Source organism: Saccopteryx leptura, chromosome 6 (assembly GCF_036850995.1).
Source record: "Saccopteryx leptura isolate mSacLep1 chromosome 6, mSacLep1_pri_phased_curated, whole genome shotgun sequence".
Taxonomy (NCBI): Eukaryota; Metazoa; Chordata; class Mammalia; order Chiroptera; family Emballonuridae; genus Saccopteryx; species Saccopteryx leptura.
This window is the reverse complement of record NC_089508.1, coordinates 154,527,347-154,539,849: the sequence shown is the minus strand read 5'-3', so window position 1 is coordinate 154,539,849 and position 12,503 is coordinate 154,527,347. Positions and strand designations below refer to the sequence as shown.

Here is a 12,503-nt window from a genome sequence, read left to right as displayed (position 1 = left end):
AGTTCATTAGAAATGAACTAGGGCTCATATCCCAGTTTTAAATGTCAATTCTCACTAACATGAATTTGGGAAATGGCTGATCCCTGGGCTAGGACTGAGAAAGCACAAAGTGAATCTGGACCATATTGTGCCTTAAAATACAAATGTCCTCAAAAGCTGATGGGAATCCCACAATCCCACAATCAAAGAGGCTCCACTGACCAATTGTGGGACAATTTGAACATTAATGACAGATTGTCCCCATAATGACAAGAATGAATAAGGACAAGACTTGCTCAACAAGGGGTTGAGCAAATAAATTTCACTAAGTGTGCTGAGAGTCATCTTTCTCAGAGAAAGAAAATACAAAAGATATAGAAAGGGGAAAGGAGAGAGTGAAAGAAAGAACTCACAGTTTTTGCTATGTATAAATAGATGGGACACACACATGTGATAGATGGATAGATGTGTGTGTCTATGCATTTATATTGTTCTTGGCTCTTGCTTTGAAGGCTTAAAAACAGTAATACCCCAGTACCAATGAGCACATATAGCAATCAGAACTTACTATTTTTTTTACTCTTTTCCACTAAAAGAAGTTATGGGATATACTTGGATGACATCAGAGTAATGGCAGCATGAGAGATACCCTTAATCTCTCCCCATGAAATTTCAACAACTTGAACAGCTATAACTCTGAAGGAACCCCAGCTGGGCTCACAGTCATGCCTGAGAGATCTGTACACTGAATGGACTAGAGGTAGGAAGGGTTGAGAAGGGGAACTGAAAACTTGCAGTTGGCTCCAGAGAGGAGAGAAACCCAGACTGTCTGGGTTTTTGTCTGCTGGGGCTCTGGAGAGGAGAAACCTGGAATGACTGGGTCTCCTTCTGCTGGAAGGAACTTAGGGAGATTGGAAGGAACTTGGGGAGATACTGAACCAAAGCGGCAGAGCATGGGTCACTGTGACTGTTCCCACAGTTGGCTGACAACCCACACTTGGGCAGAGACAGAAATACAAAGTGCAGCCCCCAAGCCACCCAGATCCTACTTCCCTCTCCTCATGGGTAGGAAGAGTGGCAGAGACATACCCTGCAGCTGGTTCTACAGAGCCGCTCTTTCCCCTGAGGAGAAGTGTTCTGTGTCTAGTTCCCTGGCCTGTAGTGATGCAGAGGAGAGCACCCAGAGGCCTGAGACTGCCCTTGCTAAAGCCATAAATCTCACAGCATGGCCCACCCATTATCACAACTGCAGCTTCTCAGCAGAAACCAGCCTGGAAATTTCACAGAGCTAAAAGTTGTAATCCAGTGCCACCTACTGGTAAAAATAGAAAAATAGAAAACCTCTTTTTACTTGAGTTTTTGGAAGGATTTTTCTTCTAATTGTTTTCTCTTTATTTAGTGTTTCTTTGCTGTTGTTTTTTTTATTATTGTATTTTTGGTTTATATTCTTTGATTTTTGTGGGTTTTCTTTATTTTTGTTCTTAGCTTGGTATCCAAAAATACCACTCTCAAATGACCTCAAGGCAGGAAAAATGAATACCATGGCTACCCAAGAAAGAGAGACAGTTTAGGAAAAAAAATGAAAATTCCCAGAAATCAATCTCAATTACAGAAAAAAGTTGGAGTTAAACAGTAGAGAATTCAAAATTGAATTTCTGAAGATACTTAGTGAGATGTGAGAAAACAGTGATAGGCAAGAGATTGAAACTTTAAAAGAGATAAAGAACTCAATACATGAATTGAAAAATTAGCTACAAGTTTAGCTAACAGAACAGACCAGGTAGAGGAGAGAATCAATGACATTGAAGACAGGCAAATAGAGATAATATAAAGGAAAGAAGAGAGAGACTAAAGAATTTAAAAAAAATGAGAGAGCTCTATGAGAATTGACTCCATCAGAAAGAACAATATAAAATAATGGGTATTTCAGAAGAGAGAGAGAGAAGGGAATGGAGAGCTTATTCAAACAAATAATTGAGAACTTCCCAAGGCTATAGAAAGAGAATCTCAAATCCAAGAAGCACACAAAACACATAGTTACCTCAACCAAACAGGCCATCTCCAAGGTACATTGTAATAAAACTGTCAAAAGTCAATGACAAAGATATAATTCTCAAGAATTCCAGACATATAAAAGCAGAGGGAGTTTTTTTACCAGAAAACCCCCACTGTAAGAAATATGCAAGGGGATTATTCTATCAGAACAAAACTACAAGTAAAAGCTCCAACAAGGATATAATAACAATATTAACAAAGATAACCTGTGACAATAAATAAATAAAAGGGGGGAGGACTAAGGTCTGAAGTAGCAAAGGAGGATGGAGTGCAGAAGTACTCGTAAGATGAACTCTTGTATGTATGAAACTTTTTTTTCTCAAAAACCTAATAGTAGCCCTGGCCGGTTGGCTCAGTGGTAGAGTGTCGGCCTGACGTGCAGGAGTCCTGGGTTCGATTCCTAGCCAGGGCACACGAGAAGCGCTCATCTGCTTCTCCACCCCTCCTCCTCTCCTTCCTCTCTGTCTCTCTCTTCCCCTCCCACAGCCAAGGCTCCATTGGAGCAAAGTTGGCCTGGGCGCTGAGGATGGCTCTATGGTCTCTGCCTCAGGCACTAGAATGGCCCTGGTCACAACAGAGCAATGCCCCATATGGGCAGAGCATCACCCCCTGGTGGGCATGCTGGGTGGATCCCGGTCGGGTGCATGCGGGAGTCTGTCTGACTGCCTCCTCATTTCCAACTTCAGAAAAATACAAAAACAAAACCTAATAGTAACAATTCATGAAAAAAAATGAAATACAAAGCATAAAAAAAGAAGAAATAGAGGAAAGAAGCATGGAATACCACCAAACAAAAACAACTGACAGAAACACAAAAGAAAAGAACCAAATGAGACACAGATCTACCAGAAAACAAAACATAAAATGGCTATAGAAAGTCCTCAAGTATCAATTATTATGCTAAATGTAAATGGACTGAACTCACCAATAAAGAAGCATGGAATAGAATATTGGATCAAAAAGCAAACCCCAACAATATGCTGGCTTCAGGAGACACATCTAAGCTGCAGGGACAAAAGTAGACTCAAAGTGAAAGGTTGGAAAATGATTCTCCAAGAAAATAATATACAAAAAAAAGCAGGTATAGCCATACTTATATCTGACAATAATGACTTCAAGATAACAAAAGTAATGAGACATAGATGGACATTTCATAATGGTAAAGGGATTACTATATCAAGAAGACATCACACTTCTTAATGTATGTATATGCACAAAATCAAGGAGCACCAAAATATATCTACTAACAGATCTAAAAATAGAAATAGACAAAAACACAATCATATATGGAAATCTCAGCACACCATTGACAGCTTTAGATAGATCATCTTAACAGAAAGTCAATAAAGAAATATTGGCCTTAAATGACACAATAAATGAAAAGGATATAATAGACACAGAACATTTTTTCCCAGAACATCAAATTATACATTTATTTCCAGTGTATATGAAACATTCTCAAGGATAAACCATATGTTGGGTCATAAAACTAACCTCAAAAATTCAAGAAGATTGAAATTATACCAAGCATATTCTCTGACCATAAGGCTTAAAAATTAGAATTTAATTTAAAAAGAAAGTAAAGAAACCTACAAAAATATGAATATTAAACAACAAACACACTTCTAAAAAATGGGTCACAAAAGAAATAAAGAAAGGTCAAAAGATTACAGACAAATGAGAATGACAACATGACACATCAAAATTTCTGGGATGCAGTGAAAGCAGTAATAAGAGGGAAGTTTATATCATTACAGGCTTATTTCAAGGAACAAGAGAGATCCCAGGTAAACAAACTGACATCACATCTTAAAGAATTAGAAAAAGGAGAACTACAGCAATGGAAAGTCAGCTGAAGAAAAGAAATATTAAAAATTGGAGCAGAACTAAATGACAGCACAAAAACACTATACAATAATACAACAAACCTGGTTCTTTGAAAAGATAAATAAAATTGGCAAAGCTCTGGCTAGAATAACCAAAGAAAAAAGAAAAATGACTCATCTAAACAAAATCTGAAATGAAAGAGGAGAGATTACCACAGACATCATAGATATACAAAGGATCATAGTAGAATACTATGAAAGATTAGATGCCATCAGATTTAACAATCTAGAAAAAACTGATAAGTTCCTTGAACTATGCAATTTTTCTAGCCAGAGTCAAAATGAAGTGAAAAACCTAAATAGACCTATAAGCAGGGTGAAAATAGAAACAACTATCAAAAACATCCCCTAAAATAAAAGTCCAGGACCTTGGCCCTGGCCGGTTGGCTCAGCGGTAGAGCGTCGGCCTGGCGTGCGGGGGACCCGGGTTCGATTCCCGGCCTGGGCACATAGGAGAAGCGCCCATTTGCTTCTCCACTCCCCCTCCTTTCTCTCTGTCTCTCTCTTCCCCTCCCGCAGCCAAGGCTCCATTGGAGCAAAGATGGCCTGGGCGCTGGGGATGGCTCCTTGGCCTCTGTCCCAGGCGCTGGAGTGGCTCTGGTCGCAGCAGAGCGATGCCCCAGAGGGGCAGAGCATTGCCCCCTGGTGGGAAGAGCGTCGCCCCTGGTGGGCGTGCTGGGTGGATCCCGGTCGGGCGCATGCAGGAGTCTGTCTGACTGTCTCTCCCTGTTTCCAGCTTCAGAAAAAAAAAAAAAAAAAAGTCCAGGACCAGATGGCTACACTAGTGAATTCTACCAAACATTCAAAGAAGATTTGGTACCTATCCTTCTCAAAGTCTTTGAAAAAATAGAAGAAGAAACAATACTCCCATTTTATGAGAGTATTTTATGAGGCCAACATAACCCTGATACCAAAACCTGGCAAGGACAACATAAAAAAAAGAAAACTACAGACCAATATCTCTAATAAATACAGATGCAAAAATTCTAAAATACTAGCAAATCAAATACAACAGTACATTTTAAAAAACAGTACATCGCCTGACCTGCGGTGGCGCAGTGGGTAAAAGTGTCAACCTAGAAGACTGAGGTCACCGGTTCGAAACCCTGGCTTCTCTGGTCAAGGCACACATGGGAGTTGATGCTTTCTGCTCCTCCCTCCCTCCTCTCTCTAAAATGAATAAATAAAATCTAAAAATAAATAAATAAAAAATAATTAAAAATAGTACATCATGATCAAGCGGGATTCATTCCAGGAGCACAAGGATGATTCAACATGTGCTAATGGATCAATGTAATATACCATATCAACAAAACAAAGAACAAAAGTCATATGATCCTATTAATAGATGCTGAAAAGGCATTCAATAAAATACAATACCCATTTATGTTAAAACACTCAGTAAAATGGGTACAGAAGAAGAGTGCCTCAACATAATAAAGGCCATAAATAACAAACATCAGCCAATATCTACTTAATGGTGAAACACTGAAAGCTTTTTTTCTAAAATCAGGAACAAGAGAGGGATGCCCACTCTCTCTACCCTTATTCAACATAGTCCTAGAAGTCCTAGCCAGAGCAATCAGGCAAGAGAAAGAAATAAAAAAGATCTATATTGGGAAAGAAATAATGGTATTACTTTTTGCAGATGATATGATCCTGTATATAGAAAAGCCCAAAAACTCCACCAAAAACCTATCAGAAACAATAAACAAATATAGTAAAGTTTCAGTATACAAAACCGATATACAAAAGTCTACTGCTTTTCTATACACCAGCAATGAAACTTCAGAAAATGAATTGAAAAAAAAAAAATTGTTTTCCAATTTCAACAAAAAATAAATAATTAATTAAATAGCTAGGGAGAAATTTTTTTTTTTTGTATTTTTCCAAAGTTGGAAATGGGAAGGCAGTCAGACTACTGCATGCGCCCGACCGGGATCCACCGGGCATGCCCACCATGGGGTGATGCTCGCCCATCTTGGGGCGTCGCTCTGCCGCAATCAGAGCCATTCTAGCGCCTGAGGCAGAGGCCATGGAGCTATCCTCAGCACCTGGGCCAACTTTGCTCCAATGGAGCCTTGGCTGCGGGAGGGGAAGAGAGAGACAGAGAGGAAGGAGCGGGGGAGGGTGGAGAAGCAGATGGGCGCTTCTCCTGTGTGCCCTGGCCAGGAATCGAACCAGGGACTCCTGCACGCCAGGCCGATGCTCTACCACTGAGCCAACTGGCCAGGGTAGGAAGAAATTTAATAAAGGATGTGAGGGACCTATATGCTGAAAACTACAAAGCATCATTAAAAGATATTTAAGCCTGACCAGGTGGTGGCGCAGTGGATAGAGCATTGGACGGGGATGCAGAAGACCCAGGTTTGAGACCCCGAGGTTGCCAGCTTGAGCGAGGGCTCATCTGGTTTGAGCAAAAGCTCACCAGTTTGAGCCCAATGTCGCTGGCTCAAGCAAGGGGTTACTTGGTCTGCTGAAGGCCTGTGGTCAAGGCACATTAAAAAATAAAATAAAATAAAAGATATTTAAAAAGACACAATGAGGCCCTGGCCGGTTGGCTCAGCGGTAGAGCGTTGGCCTGGCGTGCGGGAGACCCGGGTTTGATTCCCGGCCAGGGCACATAGGAGAAGCGCCCATTTGCTTCTCCACACCCCCTTCTTCCTCTCTGTCTCTCTCTTCCCCTACCACAGCCAAGGCTCCATTGGAGCAAAGATGGCCCGGGCGCTGGGGATGGCTCCTTGGCCTCTACCCCAAGCGCTAGAGTGGCTCTGGTCGCGGCAGAGCGACGCCCCGGAGGGGCAGAGAATCGCCCCCTGGTGGGCAGAGCGTCGCCCCTGGTGGGCGTGCCGGGTGGATCCCGGTCGGGCGCATGCGGGAGTCTGACTGTCTCTCCCCGTTTCCAGCTTCAGAAAAATACAATAAATAAATAAATAAATAAATAAATAAAAAGACACAATGAAATGGAAAAATACTTTATGTTCATGAGTTGGAAGAATAAACATTGTTAAAATGGCCATAATACCCAAATCAATATACAAATTTAATGCAATTCCCATTAAAATTCCAAAGTAATTTTTTAAAGAAATAGGACAGAAAACCACCAGATTTGTATGAAACCATAAAAGACCTTGAATAGCCAAAGCAACATCAAATGAAAAAAGCATGGTATTGGCAGAAAAACAGACATACAAATAGAACAGAATCAACAGCTCAGAAATAAAACCACATATATATCGACATGTAATCTTTACAAAGGAGCCAAAAACACACAATGGAGAAAAGAAAACCTCTTCAATAAATGGTACTGGGAAAATTGGAAAGCCACACGCAAAAGAATGAAATCTGACTACATTTTGTCCCTATGCACATAAATTAATTAAAAAAAATCAAAGACTTAAATATACATATGAAACAATAAATTATAGAAGAAAACATAGGTACTAAACTTATGGACTTTGGCCATAGAGAACATTTTATGAATTTGACCCCCAAAACAAGGGAAGTAAAAACAACAATAAATGAATAGGACTGTACCAAACTCAAGCTTCTGCACAGCAAATACAACCAACAACAAAACAAAAAGGCAGCCAACCAAATGAGATATGATATTCACAAACAGCTTAGATAAGGGGTTAATATTCAAAATATATATATATATAAAAAACTCACCAAGCTCAGCAACAAACACGAAGAATCCAGTTAAAAGTGGAGAGAGAACCTGAACACTTCCCCCCAAAATACAAATGACCAACAGACATATAAAATGATGCTCATCTTTAATAGCTATTAGAGAAATGCAAATCAAAACTGCAATGAGAGCCTGACCAGGTGGTGGCACAGTGGATAGAGTGTCAGACTGGTATGTGGAGGACCCAGGTTTGAGAACCTGAGGTCGCCAGCTTGAGCACGGGCTCATCTGGCTTGAGCAAAAAGCTCACCAGCTTGACCCAAGGTCACTGGCTGGAGCAAGGGGTTACTCTGTCTGCTGAGGGTCCATGGTCAAGGCACATATGAGAAAGCAATCAATGAACAACTAAGGTATCCTAATGAAAAACTGATGATTGATGCTTCTCATCTCTCTTCGTTCCTGTCTGTCTGTCCCTATCTACCACTCTCTCTCTGGAAAACAAAACAAAACAAAACAAAACAAAACAAAACAAAACAAAAACAAAGCAAAAACAAAACAAAACAAAAAAAAAAACTGCAATGAGATACCACCTCACACCTGTTCGACTACTATCAACAAGACAGGTAAAAAGTGTTGGAGAGGTTGTGGAGAAAAGGAACCCTCATTCACTGCTGGTTTGACTAAACTAGTACAGCCACTATGGAAGAAAGTATGGTGATGCCTGAAATAGTTAAGAATAGAATTACCATATGACCCATTAATGCCTTTACTAGAAAACATTGCTATGTAAAGACACATGCATTCCCATGTTCATCATAGGATTATTCATGGTGGCCAAGACATGGAAACAACCAAAGTGTCCTTCTACAGAGGATTAGATAAGGAAGATTTGGTACATATATACAATGGAATACTACTCAGCCATAAGAAATGACATATTGCCATTTATGACAATATAAATGCACCTTGAAGACATTATACTAAGTGAAATAAGTACCATATTTCCCCATGTATAAGATGCACCTTTTTGAACAATTTGGGGTTTAAAAACTGGTTAAAAACTTTTTTTTTAATTTAGGCAATTAAATTTAACAGGATGACATTGATCAACCAGAGTACATAGATTTAGAGCAGCGGTTCTCAACCTGTGGGTCGTGACCCCAGTGGGGGTCGAACGACCAAAACACAGGGGTCGCCTAAAGCCATCGGAAATACAATGAACAACTAAGGTATTGCAATGCGCAACGAAAAACTAATAATTGATGCTTCTCATCTCTCTGTTCCTGTCTGTCTGTCCCTGTCTATCCCTCTCTCTGACTCTCTCTCTCTGTCTTTGTTAAAAAAAAAAAAAGGAGAACACCGCTACACCCTAAAGGCTTTTTTTTTTAACATCAAAAAAAATTTTAATAATCAAATAAATCTGTTGGTTGTTTTTTAGATTTTATTTATTCAGTTTTAGAAAGAAAGGAGAGAGAGAGAGAGAGAAAGAGGGGAGGAGCAGGAAGCATTAACTCCCATATGTACCTTGACCAGGCAAGCCCAAGGTTTTGAACCAGCAACCTCAGTATTCCAGGTTGATGCTTTATCCACTGCACCACCACAGGTCAGGCCCTAAAGGCTTTTAAGAAAAGAGAAGTGAAGGGATTCTCAGGTAAGTTCCATCTTTCCTGCTCTGTAGTTAAGTTATGACTTATCTGACCCAATTGCCCTTGCAAGCCAGGAAGCTCCTACATTCTTCTCTTTACTTTCTCTTCAGAAAGGAGAGGGTAAGAGGCCTGACTTTTACTCTTTAAAATGGTGTTGCTAATGCTAAGTTTTATAGTTCCTTATCACCTTATCACATTCCCCACTGGTTTTACATCATGGGTCAGATCCTTGACTCATTCTCCTCTATGGGAGGAGGGAGTGTAAGTACCTTGGAGGATCATTAATCTGTAGTTTATTGTTCTTTATGCTGTTCATTAGCAGTGGCAACAGACATGGGCCTATCAGGCAAGTTCCCAGGAGCAGTAAGATGGTTCCTATTAGGGTTTTGAACCCACCAAAGGTTGAGAACCGTCTCCCAAAAAGGCTATCGGGGTTCCATCCATGCCAGATTTACACAGGCACAGGTGCCAGTTTTGTCATTTTCTTGACAAGGTTCTCAACTGCCTGGCCCTGGTCATCTATCTGCAGGCAACAATTAGTGAGATTGAATTTCCCACACATTTCTCCTGCTGCTAACAGATAGTCTAGTGCCAATTTGTTTTGGTAGATGGTGTTTCTCATCTGAGTTTGCTGATGTGAAAAATTGTTGTAAGGTACCAAAAAGCTGCAAAATTAATATTGATATTCTAGGAGGAAAAGGTCAGGCTTTCCTGTCCTTTCTTTGGAAAATGGAGGAAAAAGAATATAGAAGTCTCCTGATTTACAAGGATGACTAGGGTCATTTGATTTTAAATTCTCTGAAAGGATTAAGGTTATCTGAAGGACTCCCTTTCTCCTTCAATAAGAGACAAAATTTACATACCACCCTACACTGATCTTGGCTCTTCCTCCCTTCCTGGAATCCTGAGATTAACTTGTACTTCTAGGCAAAGAAGGAGAGATAGACACTAAAAGGATTTGTGAATGTCTTTGATTGCATTACCTTGAAAGTTTTAACATTCTTTGTAAATCCCCTAGAAAAATGTTAATCTTATTAATGATTGTGTCATGCTGTCATGCCCCTTCAACCTGTATGTAGTCAAAGGGAATATAACCAGCCTCTGAAACATACTCAGAGCACACGATTTGGGTGTGTTATGCCCTGGCATATTTAATAAATCTCCTCCTTTAATAAAACTTCAAATTCACCTGGACTTGGTGTCTCTACATAAACCCGATGAACTAAGGTACGGTGCCTTTCAGAATCTGGGGTACAGTACTTTATAACATAAGGAGGTTTAGGGCTCTCCCAGTCTCATTGGTAATGATTTCCCAAACTACCTGTAATTGGATAATACAGTTTAACATGTAAATGGGGGTAGATCCATCCTCTGCCCAGGTAGCAGGTCCATAGTATTGGATTATCCACTCTGGGGGCCATTCATTATCTTTCCAGTCTCCTATCTGGAGTTCCCTTTTTACCCATTGTAAGGGTTGTGGAGCTGGATAGCCAAGCAATTCCCCTGTTTCCAAAGGCAAAAGGAAAAAGGGAGGGCTTTACCATACCTATTTTACAGCTTCCTTCCCAATTCTTGGGGAGACAGATTTCCTGTTCCCACAGATCCAGTAAAGTCCACGTGGCGCTATCTAGTCTCTGGCCCTGCCTGGGTCCTGCAGGCTCCAGTTAGCTCGGGGAACCTGGCCAACGGATTTCTCTCCATCTGGTTTCCCCAACACACACTTTGTTTGGAGGTGGCATTATAATACCATTGCCCAAGGAAAGTCAGTTCCCCCACTGATTGAGTCAGATCTCCTCCTACTCTGGCTAAGCAGTACTGCCCTATGATAGCATGTTTCAAAATCCACTGGCTGTCATCAGAGGTGTGGGGGGTTGTTACATTTGGCCTAGCCCTAATGGGAACTAGTTCCTTGGCTTCCCATGGCCATTTACCCTCCATTAGAGTTCCCCACATACATAGCAAGAGGTGACATTTAGGGAATGGGCTATTTCCTCAATCATCCTAAGGAATAAGTTCTTAGTTGACTGTAGGGGTGGAGGTAGGGGTTCAGTTGCTTCCTTATAAAAGGACTTAAATACTTGGAAAGTGTTGGTCAAATAAGTTTGTAAATATATATGTTTGCTCACTTTGGGTGTGGGAGACAGGCTGTAAGCTGGCAAAGTCATTATAGCTTAAGGCTTAGTTTTAAGACTAAGCCTTTCCCTCCCTTCTGATACTAAGGTCTTCTCAAAACTAAGCTTTCTCCCACACTCTTGACTTTTGCATGATGTGGGGTGGTGCACTTTTATGAGTGTAAGGCCAGTATACACAGCCACCATCACAGCCACCTGGCTCATGCATGTTCTTATTGGATTCGGACAGTTGGTTTTGAAACAACAGAGCCACAAACTGGTGGGCCATTATCTTTAATCCTAGCTTGCACCCAGCAGGCAAGTAAAACACACACTGGGCTCCAAAACCCAATCATTCAGTGCTCACAAAGTTACTGACTTACCCGAATTTCCTAGAATCAAAGGGTTTTAGCTCACCAGACTTATTCACCTCTGTTCCCCATCTCCTTCCTTCTCCCTGCACAAACTGTGCACAAACTGGCTTTTCCTTCAGCATTCTGACATCTTGGCTGCTTCTCCTGGCCTCCTCCACATGGCCTTTCTCTGCTCTCCTCTCTAATGTTAATCTCAGGAACTGAGAGAGTAAGCTCCTGGTCTGTCCCACTTTATAGTGCAGAAATCATAACCTTTAATCCAATATCTCTTTATTATATGCAGCTTAAGTGTCTGTTTGTCGCAGATAACTTATTGGTTGCTTGCATAACTGTACTAGCCAATGGGGTGAAGTTGCCATGGCTGAACGCAAATTGAGCGGGTCAGGGGGAAGGTGAACATTTGTTTGCATTGGCAATCATCTGTTTTACATAAAAACTACGTCTTAACGTAATTTCTTTTAAGAATGCCTCCTAGAAAATACAGCACTGAAGAGGAGAGAAAAGGAGCTAAAGCTGCACAAAAACGGCTTTCTCGACAAAAAGAAACCACTGAGCAGAGAAAGACAAGGCTTGCTTCAGTCGCAGAGCAAATGCGTCTTTCTTGGCAAAATGAGACTGATGAGCATAGAGAAACAAGGCTTGCCTCAGATGCAAGACAAAATGAGTCCCTTGAACAAAGGCAGGGGATAAATGCAAAAAACCCGACAGAGTAAGGCCCTGGCCGGTTGGCTCAGTGGTAGAGAGTCAGCCTGGCGTGTGGAAGTCCCGGGTTCGATTCCCAGCCAGGGCACACAGGAGAAGCGCCCATCTCCTTCCCTCTC

General features: G+C 41.1%; 1 long non-coding RNA gene across 1 annotated transcript in view; it reads left to right on the top strand.

The window, feature by feature from the left end:
- LOC136376721 (uncharacterized) overlaps positions 1-12,503 on the top strand; it is a 432,865-nt gene that overhangs the window by 113,314 nt on the left and 307,048 nt on the right. The gene's annotated exons all lie outside the window — the stretch shown is intronic.